Genomic DNA, 9,480 nt, shown 5'->3' with positions numbered 1-9,480 from the left:
TGGGTGATAAGCAGTTGATAACTGTTGTTTCACTCCTAACAAATTCATCGCATCCTGGAATAACTTGGATGTAAAATTTGTCCCTCTATCACTTTGTACTAGTTCTGGTATCCCAAACTTTGAGAAAAACTCCACTAGTTTCTCTGCAACTATCTTGGCAGATATGTTTCTAACAGGGATCGCCTCCAGATATCTTGTCACAGGACACATTAATGTTAACAAATACTCATTTCCCTTCTTTGTCTTCAGCAGCGGTCCAACCATAACTATAATCACTTTGCTAAAGGGTTCTCCTCTAACTTCTGTAGGTTGTAGGGTGGCTTTCTGGATGGTTTTATTCGGTTTTTCAGCTATCTGGTGGGTATGACACTCACGACGAAACCTGCTAACATATCTGTGAATTTCAGGCCAGAAAAAATATTTCATGATCTTCCCCACAGTCTTCCTGATTCCTATATGTCCAGATTCATGAGCTACTGCTACCACTTGTTTCCTCAGTTGATATGGAATCAACATTTGACGATATTCGCCCCATACAGCATCTCCTGGTATATTTGCAGGTCTAGGCTTCGTCATCAGCAAGCCTTCCTTTAGATAATAACACGTAGGAGTTTGTTGCATCTCTTCTCGATCAACAACTCTGTAGAACAAATCAGCTAAAGATGCATCCTTCTTCTGCAAGTCCATTAGCTTCTCTCGTGTCACATGACCAACTTCAAGGATTGAATTTTCAATATCTCTTAACTCAGCCACTGTAGTTTCACTACTATCTTCAGGAACACTGACTACTCAGAGTCTCTTCAGGAACAACTGGTCCTTCTTCTTCTTCTTCTTCTTCCTGGGAAATGTCTTACTGGTCAGCACTAGGAGAGACATCACTTCCCTAGAACAATTCTCCTAAGTTCAAAGATCCTTTATCTGATCCTTCTTGGGTGTGTAAATGCTCAGTTTTTTCACTTACGGGCGTTTTCTTCATACTGCTGGAAGTTACACAACTCGGAAGCAGGTGGGGGTTACTCTTCTCCAACTCTACTGTACAACTAATCCTCAATGGTTTGTTTGTCTCTATAGAACAAGGAATAAATGGCACACCACCAACTTCATTACCCAACAGAACATGTACACTTCCACAGCCAGTGAATTCTTTAGAGCAAAATCAACATTCCCTGTCACCAATTCACACGACAGGTATAATCGGCGTATAGGAGTTACTTCCTCTCCTCCTATACCCTTCAAAATAACTGAATTTCCTGTGAGACTCTTCTCCATCTGAGGGTGAGCACCACACTATGGTTACTCCCTGTATCACGTAATATCTTGACTGGTACCTACACCCTCCCTCCTTGAACTGACAGCATACCCTCATAGATATTTGGTTTAAAAGCATCTAAACTGCTCAGCCACTCACTGCTTGAGGTTACCGGAATTTCCACTGGTTGCTAAACACTCAGTTTGTTTAGTTTCAGTCTTCCCTGGAGTTTGATTCTTTCCCACACTGTTCTTTAAGCCTCTCGTGGTGGTGGGGTGGTATAGCTTCCCTGACGTTCCTGGATTTTAATGTACCTGCGTTCGCGCCCAAGTACAGGTAAATCTATTATCGAGAAAAAATTCCCCTTCGGTTAAGCATATATGAAAATATATTAATTCCGAGGTAGAGCGAATTAGATATTAAAGGACATTGTAGCTCGATATATGTATATGAATCACGGTAATGTGATATGACTTATGTAAATGCTACGTGTTGTCAAAAGCGCTACTTACACTACCGGAGTCGAGGCGGGTTGATGTTGTCTCCAAACCAACGAATACTTCAGCGCGAGAAAGTATTTGAGGTGAGAGACAGCATAAACCTTTAAGCCTCTCGTGGTGGTGGGGTGGTATAGCTTCCCTGACGTTCCTGGATTTTAATGTACCTGCGTTCGCACCCAAGTACAGGTAAATCTATTATCGAGAAAAAATTCCCCTTCGGTTAAGCATATATGAAAATATATTAATTCCGAGGTAGAGCGAATTAGATATTAAAGGACATTGTAGCTCGATATATGTATGAATCACGGTAATGTGATATGACTTATATATATATATATATATATATATATATATATATATATATTATATACTATATATATATATATATATGTGTGTGTGTGTGTGTGTGTGTGTGTGTGTGTATATAGATATATATATATATATATATATATATATATATATATATATATATATATATATATATATATATATATATATATATATATATATATATATATATATATATATATATATATATATGCAATGAAATAAGCAGCATGCAAGACTCTGAACTCCTCTCTGCAATTGAGACAAAATGATAGTCACTCGAGCGCCAATAATGCACAGCCTAAGAATTAATTTTCTATAAGGCTGAAGGCTTAGGGCGGATTTTAATCCATGAATAACTGCTTAAGGAATTTAATACAAAGGCATAAATCACAAAAATTGCCAGATGTAGGAATTTACAAAACATGGGAGCTTTAGCAAGTGAATCGAGAGAATTACAGAAAAAATAGGCTAGCCTGAACCCAAATAGCAGACACGTACCTGCTTGACTTATAGTAACAGGCCTCGTAACATGAAGCAAGCTTAATTCCAGTCGTCGTGGAATTCTTTGACTGCAATAGGGATGGAGTAAAATGACTGGGTACGCAAGGGGTTCACTGCACCAAAGTGGGAAGAGCGTCCCGGCTCTTGACGAGACGTGTGTACCTACTTGTGGGCTCCCTGGGAATGTCTCTGACCTGTCTCTTATCTCCCAGCCAGCCTTGACCTCATCCGGTCACTGGAAACTGGTTTTGGGCCAGCTTATTCTAGTCTATGGCAGCAATGACGGATTTAAGGGGGTGGGGGGGCACCTGGTAACGTGCGCCCTTCCCCCATGGATAGATTACTGTGTAAATGTCAAAGCTATAATTAAATGTTGGTAATGTGTACCCACTGCACACAAGTAAAATATTGATAGAAACACGGTTTCAGACAAAACAGATCCTGCCTATTGAATCTCTTCGAGTTTTTCCATAACATGCTTGGTGTTTACGGCAGTAGTAGAGCAATAGATGTACTCTACTTAGATGTTCAAAAAGAAATTGTAGGAGAAATAGCAGACTGGATCGAAGACTGCCTAATTGCTAGAAAACAGAGAGTCGTAATAAATGGTGAAGAATCAGAATGGGCAGATGAGGCTAATCATCGGATGCAGCAAGCAAATTCTTGGGAAAGATTATTTTGAAATTTTCAGCAACATGTCTTAAACCTTTGAATGTTTGATTTAGTTGAGCGACCAGTATGTTCAAACAACCATAAAACGCATTCGTTTTGAAGTGGTACTTTGGATCCGGAAACCTTTCATCTGTACATAATTCATCAAAATGTTTTATTTATTAATTTATTTATTTTTGTTTGTTATGCGTTTGTGCTGAAACTTTGGCTCAACACCACATTTATTTGAGAGCTTCTTGAGTGCTTCTTTCACTTGTTCGTAGCTGTCTCTATTTTGCATTTGCATTCGATCGAGAGTCAACAGAATTCTTCGGCAAATGAATCGCTTTGTCAAGCATCATCTCCTGACTTTGCAATACCTTAGAAAGTGCATTTACTGTTTCTAGTAATTTTGTTTGCACGACAACCAGGAATATAATTAATACTACTACTACTACTACTACTGCTACTACTACTACTACTACCACTATTACTACTATTGTGATCATCATTATCATTTATATTTTCATTATTTCTATTACCTAAACATATTTACAAATATATTACTAAATCAATCTACTAAGATATTATGATGGGTCCAGATGGGCCCCCAATCACAGTGGGCCCTGGTGCATTGCACCTCCTGCACTCCCAGTATGTATGAATATAAAGCATCGAAATTCCCCCACTTGTTTACGTTTTCTGTTAAATAAACGACGCGACGGGTCGTCTTAAAAGCAGCCATCGTCCAGCCTAGATGTTAAACTAGAGTGGTGCGCCTTATTTATGCCTTTTTTCTCCATGTTTGAAGTATAATTACCACGATCATGACCACTGCAACAACAGTTTATGCCCCAAGCACAAGTCGTCTTATATTTGATGGTGATGAAAGCAAGTACGAATTGTGACAGATAAAATTTTTAGGCCATCTTAGACTTCGGTGGTTAGCCAGTGTGATTTCCGAACCTGATGATGACGAAGTTGATGCGGTAAGAAATTCAGAATGTTTCGCAGAAGTGTCCCAGTGTTTGGATAACAGCAGTTTATCTCTGATTATTCGTGATGCTAAGGATAATGGCCGAAAGGCATTGAAAATTTTGGAGGGAGCATTTTTTATCCAAAGGGAAGCCTAGGATTATTTCTCTATGCTGAACTAAAGTCCTTGAGGAAGGCTATGGATGAGGAAGTCTCAGATTATATGATAAGGGCCGAAACGGCAGCTACGTCTGTAAAAATGGTAGGAGAAGTAATCAGTGATAGCCTATTGATTTCTATGATTGTTAAAAGGACTACCACCTGAATTCAAGCCCTTTACTACAGTGATAACTCAGAAGGATAAACAACTGACTTTCAGTGAATTCATGATAGCCTTGCGATTGAAGAAACAGGCAAGTCATGTAGGCTTAGTGAAGGTACCAATAAGGATAATACTGTTATGAAAATTGATTCTAAATCTAGAGAATCCAAGAGTGGAAAATTAAAAGATAACCAGTGTTCAAGTAAGTAGCCTGACTTGTTTTACATATGGTAAACAGGACATAAAGTTGTTAATTGCTTTTCAAAGAATAAGAGGTATTGTGAAAATTGTAAAAGTTATTCTCATGACACAAAAGTGGTGTAGAAAAAGAAAAAACACTAAAATCTGTTCACCATTCAAAGAGTCAGTGTGGCAATAGGCCTAAGTCTAACCATTCATTTGCATTTAAAGTAAATGTAAAGAAATGTAAAGTGTCCACAAGGTGAAAGGTATGTTGGTAGACTCTGGTGGTACTACCCACATAGTAAATTATATATCAAGGTTTATTTCTGATGTGATGATAGCTATAAGAAGTAATAGTAGATAGGGTAGCGTAAAAACACACATACACAGAGAATAATCAAATACAGTGAAAAAAATGAGAAACAGAAGGAGAGAGAATAATCAGAGTATGTACAGTGAAAATAACGAGAATGAGAAAGAAGAGAGAGAGAGAGAGAGAGAGAGAGAGAGAGAGAGAGAATTGAGCTTTGGTGTGTGAGCCAACATTTGATCAACAAAACCTTAGTCACAGGAAGTTGAACCATAACCATCGCAATTAAAATCTTAAGACCGTCATAAAATCTTTGACCTGTGACCACGCACCAAACTTACTCAACTTCATTCGATAATGGAGCTCCGCCTCCAGGAGGAGGTATTAACATGTTAAATTATTGACTCCGCCTGGAAAAGGAGGAATTAACATGTTAACCCCAACTAAAAGGGGATGGGGACAAGATGAGGAAACACCACTCCACGAATAAAATATTCAGTTTGGGCGGAGAACCAGATCCTGCACCGCCTAAGGAGATGGTGGCGAATTCGAACAAGGGTGGCTGAATTTCAGACCAATAGAAGAAGCCAGAGAGGATTGAAAGCCGTCGTTTAGTACAGAAGCAGAAATATTGCCAGGGTCCAACAATAGATTTATAAGTTTTGTAGTTGTACTTGTAACTAATTCTTTGCACAGTAAAGAAAGAAACTGCCATTCGTCTCATTCAAACTTCTCCTGAGAGACTTAGCCTAGTAAGATTACTAATCCAGAACTAACACTAAAAAGAAGCATAAAGTTAACATAGAACCAGACTGCAGAACGAATCATCTAGAAGAAAGAAGCAGGTGAGCGATCATATAACTCGAACACTCTACCTTACAAAAACGCACCACATAAAATTGGTGGTAGCGGTGGGATCCAGGAGATGTAACATGCAGTGAAGATAGTTAAATTAATACACATTTTGAGTTACAACAGTGATACCAATCAACAAACAGAACTTAGAATTAATAACAACGGCGAAGAATAATAGTGATCGATAAAATCCTGCTTGAAGATTGAAACAAAAGGTGCAACCATAAACTTTATACAACAGCGAGACCAGTTTTCATGTGTATTTTGTACTTTTTAATAATTTTTTTTAGCATATCCATTTTTGCGCGGACACACACACACACACACACCACACACACACACACACACACATATATATATATATATATATATATATATATATATATATATATATATTACACATTGAAGACAATGTTTGGTAGGTGACCCAGTGATGTAATGATAACTATAAGAAATAATAGTAGATAGGATAGCGTAAAAACAGAGAGAGGGAGAGAGAGAGAGAGAATAATCACAGTACAGTGAAAATAATGAGAAAGAGAAGGAGAGAGAATAATCAGAGTATGTACAGGGAAAATAACGAGAAAGAGAAAGAAGAGAGAGAGAGAGAGAGAGAATTGAGCTTTGGTGTGTGAGCCAGAATTTGATCACCATCGCAATTAAAATCTTAAGACCGTCATATAATCTTCGACCAGTGACCTCGCACCAAACTTACTCAGCTTCATTCGATAATGGAGCTCTGCCTCTAGGGGGAGGTATTAACATGTTAAATCATTGACTCAGCCTGGACAACAAGGAATTAACATGTTAACCCCACCTAAAAGGGGATGGGTACAAGGTAAGGAAACCACTCCACGAATCAAGAATCCAATTGGGCGGAGAACCAGATCCTGCACCGCCTAAGGAGGTGGTACCGAATTCGAACCGAAGGTGGCTGAATTTCAGACCAAAAGAAGAAGCCAGAGAGGACTGGAAGCCGTCGTTTAGTACAGAAGCAGAAATATTGCCAGGGTCCAACAATAGATTTATAAGTTTTATAACTCTAATTTATAACTCTAATTCTTTGCTTTTATAACTCTAATTTATAACTCTAATTCTTTGTTTCTCCTGAGAGACTTAGCCTAGTAAGATTACTAATCCAGAACTAACATTAAGAAGAAGCATAAAGTTAACATAGAACCAGACTGCAGAACGAATCATCTAGAAGAAAGAAGCAGGTAAGCGATCATATAACTCTAACACTCTACCTTACAAAAACGCACCACATAAAATTGGTGGCAGCGAGAACAGTTTTTATGTGTATTTTGTTGTACTCTTTGATAATTTTTTTAGCACCATATCCATATTATATATATATATAGTATATATATATATATATATATATATATATATATATATATATTACATTGAAGACAATGTTTGGTAGGTGACCGAGTGATGTAATGATAGCTATAAGAAATAATAGTAGATAGGGTAGCGTAAAAACAGAGAGAGATAGTGAATAATCAAAGTACAGTGAAAATAATGAGAAAGAGAAAAATAAGGAAAGAGAATAATCAGAAAATGTACAATGAAAATAACGAGAAAGAGAAAGAAGAGAGAGAGAGAGAATTGAGCTTTGGTGTGTGAGCCAGAATTTGATCAACAAAACAAAAACCTTAGTCACATGACGTTAAACCATAACACCATCGCAATTAAAATCTTTAGACCGTCATAAAATCTTTGACCTGTGACCTCGCACCAAACTTACTCAGCTTCATTCGATAATGGAGCTCTGCCTCCATGAGGAAGTATTAACATGTTAACCCCACCTAAAAGGGGATGGGGACAAGATAAGGAAATCTCTCCACGAATCAAGAATCCAGTTGGGCGGAGAACCAGATCCTGCACCACTTATGGAGGTGGTGGCGAATTCGAACCGAGGGTGGCTGAATTTCAGACCAAAAGAAGAAGCCAGAGAGGACTGAAAGCCGTCGTTTATTACAGAAGCAGAAATATTGCCAGGGTCCAACAATAGATTTATAAGTTTTGTAGTTATACTTGTAACTCTAATTCTTTGCACAGTAAAGGAAGAAACTCGGCCGTGCGTTTCATTCAAACTTCTCCTGAGAGACTTAGTCTAGTAAGATTACTAATCCAGAACTAACATTAAGAAGAAGCATAAAGTTAACATAGAACCAGACTGCAGAACGAATCATCTTGGAATGAAGCAGGTAAGCGATCATCTAACTCGAACACTTTACCCTACAAAAACGCACCACACTTTTGATGAAAATTTTGATCCTGAGAATCATATAGTAGAGTTAGCTGATGGAAGTAAAGTAAATAATATTGCTTAAATAGGGGAACTGCATGTATTTCTTTGATAGATTCTAATGGAATTACACAAAAAGGTATTCTTGAAAACACATTGTATGTTCCATCATTTAAGTTAGACATTTTCTCTGTACAAGCTGCTACTGACAAAGGTGCCTCAATTGAATTTAATAAGTATTCTGCTAAATTAGTTAATAAAGATTGTGTTGAATTTAACATAGAGGAACGTGGATGATTCTATTTTTTACATAATGTAAATTCTTTGACGAATGCATCTTATAGTTTAAAGGAATGGCATAAGATACTAGGTCACTGTAATGTGAGAGACATTATTAAACTTATTAATGTAGTTGAAGGTATCAGTATTTCTGAAAAACCTGAATTTGATTGTGGTATTTCCATTGAAGCTAAAATGACTCGATATAGAAATAAAGAGCCAGACAAGAGACAAAATTCTATTTTAGGTCTTATACATTGTGATTTGGTTGACCCTTTTTTTCCGCAATAATTGTTTTCCATCCCACTATTTCCATAGAGTCCTTAATAATCTCCTAACCACAAAAATGAAATCGCCTATTCCATTCCCATATATACCGCTCCAAAATTATGTATTTATGCTAAGTTCCCTTTCCTTCACGATAACATTTTTAAAAAGAAATTCATGAATCTAATTCATAATGAATTGCCAGCAGTTAATTTGAAGTTGATTCCACGAAATCCTCTAAATATACGTTCTTTTTTCCAGAGTGAAGGGCAGACTGAGCCCTTCCTTGACATCCAACATCGTTTAAAAAATATACCTGTCCCAGATGTAGTCTGGGAACTTACGTTGGTTGTACGAGGAGGCTTCTCAGGGTCCGTTTCTGCTCCCATCAAGGTGTCAGCTTTAGGACAGGGTGCAGATTGTCCAATCCCGAATTATCTAATATTCGGAATCACTCCCAGTTTTGTGGTGCCCGCTTGAACATTGATGATTTTAAGATTATTGGATCTGCAAATAGAGACGACGAGTTGATGGTTTTGGAGTCACTTCTTATAAAAACTACTGTTTTTAGCATAACTGCCTGTTTGTTTACTCTCCACGTTCGTTTTAGTCATCTTTCTTATGTTTATTTTCTCTTAGCCTTGTTAGTCACTTTTTAACTCCTACCTTGGTAGGTGTTCCTTTCGAGTTCTCGTTTTTAATTGTTTCTATTTGCAAATGTCAAATATTTTTTGTGGTTTTTAGATTTTTTATGAGTGAGTGATGTTTTAATATTCATAGTATATAATTATATAATTTCCAGCC

The sequence above is a fragment of the Macrobrachium nipponense genome, chromosome 6 (genome assembly GCF_015104395.2).
Source record: "Macrobrachium nipponense isolate FS-2020 chromosome 6, ASM1510439v2, whole genome shotgun sequence".
NCBI classification, from domain to species: domain Eukaryota; kingdom Metazoa; phylum Arthropoda; class Malacostraca; order Decapoda; family Palaemonidae; genus Macrobrachium; species Macrobrachium nipponense.
Note: the sequence above shows the minus strand (reverse complement) of the source record.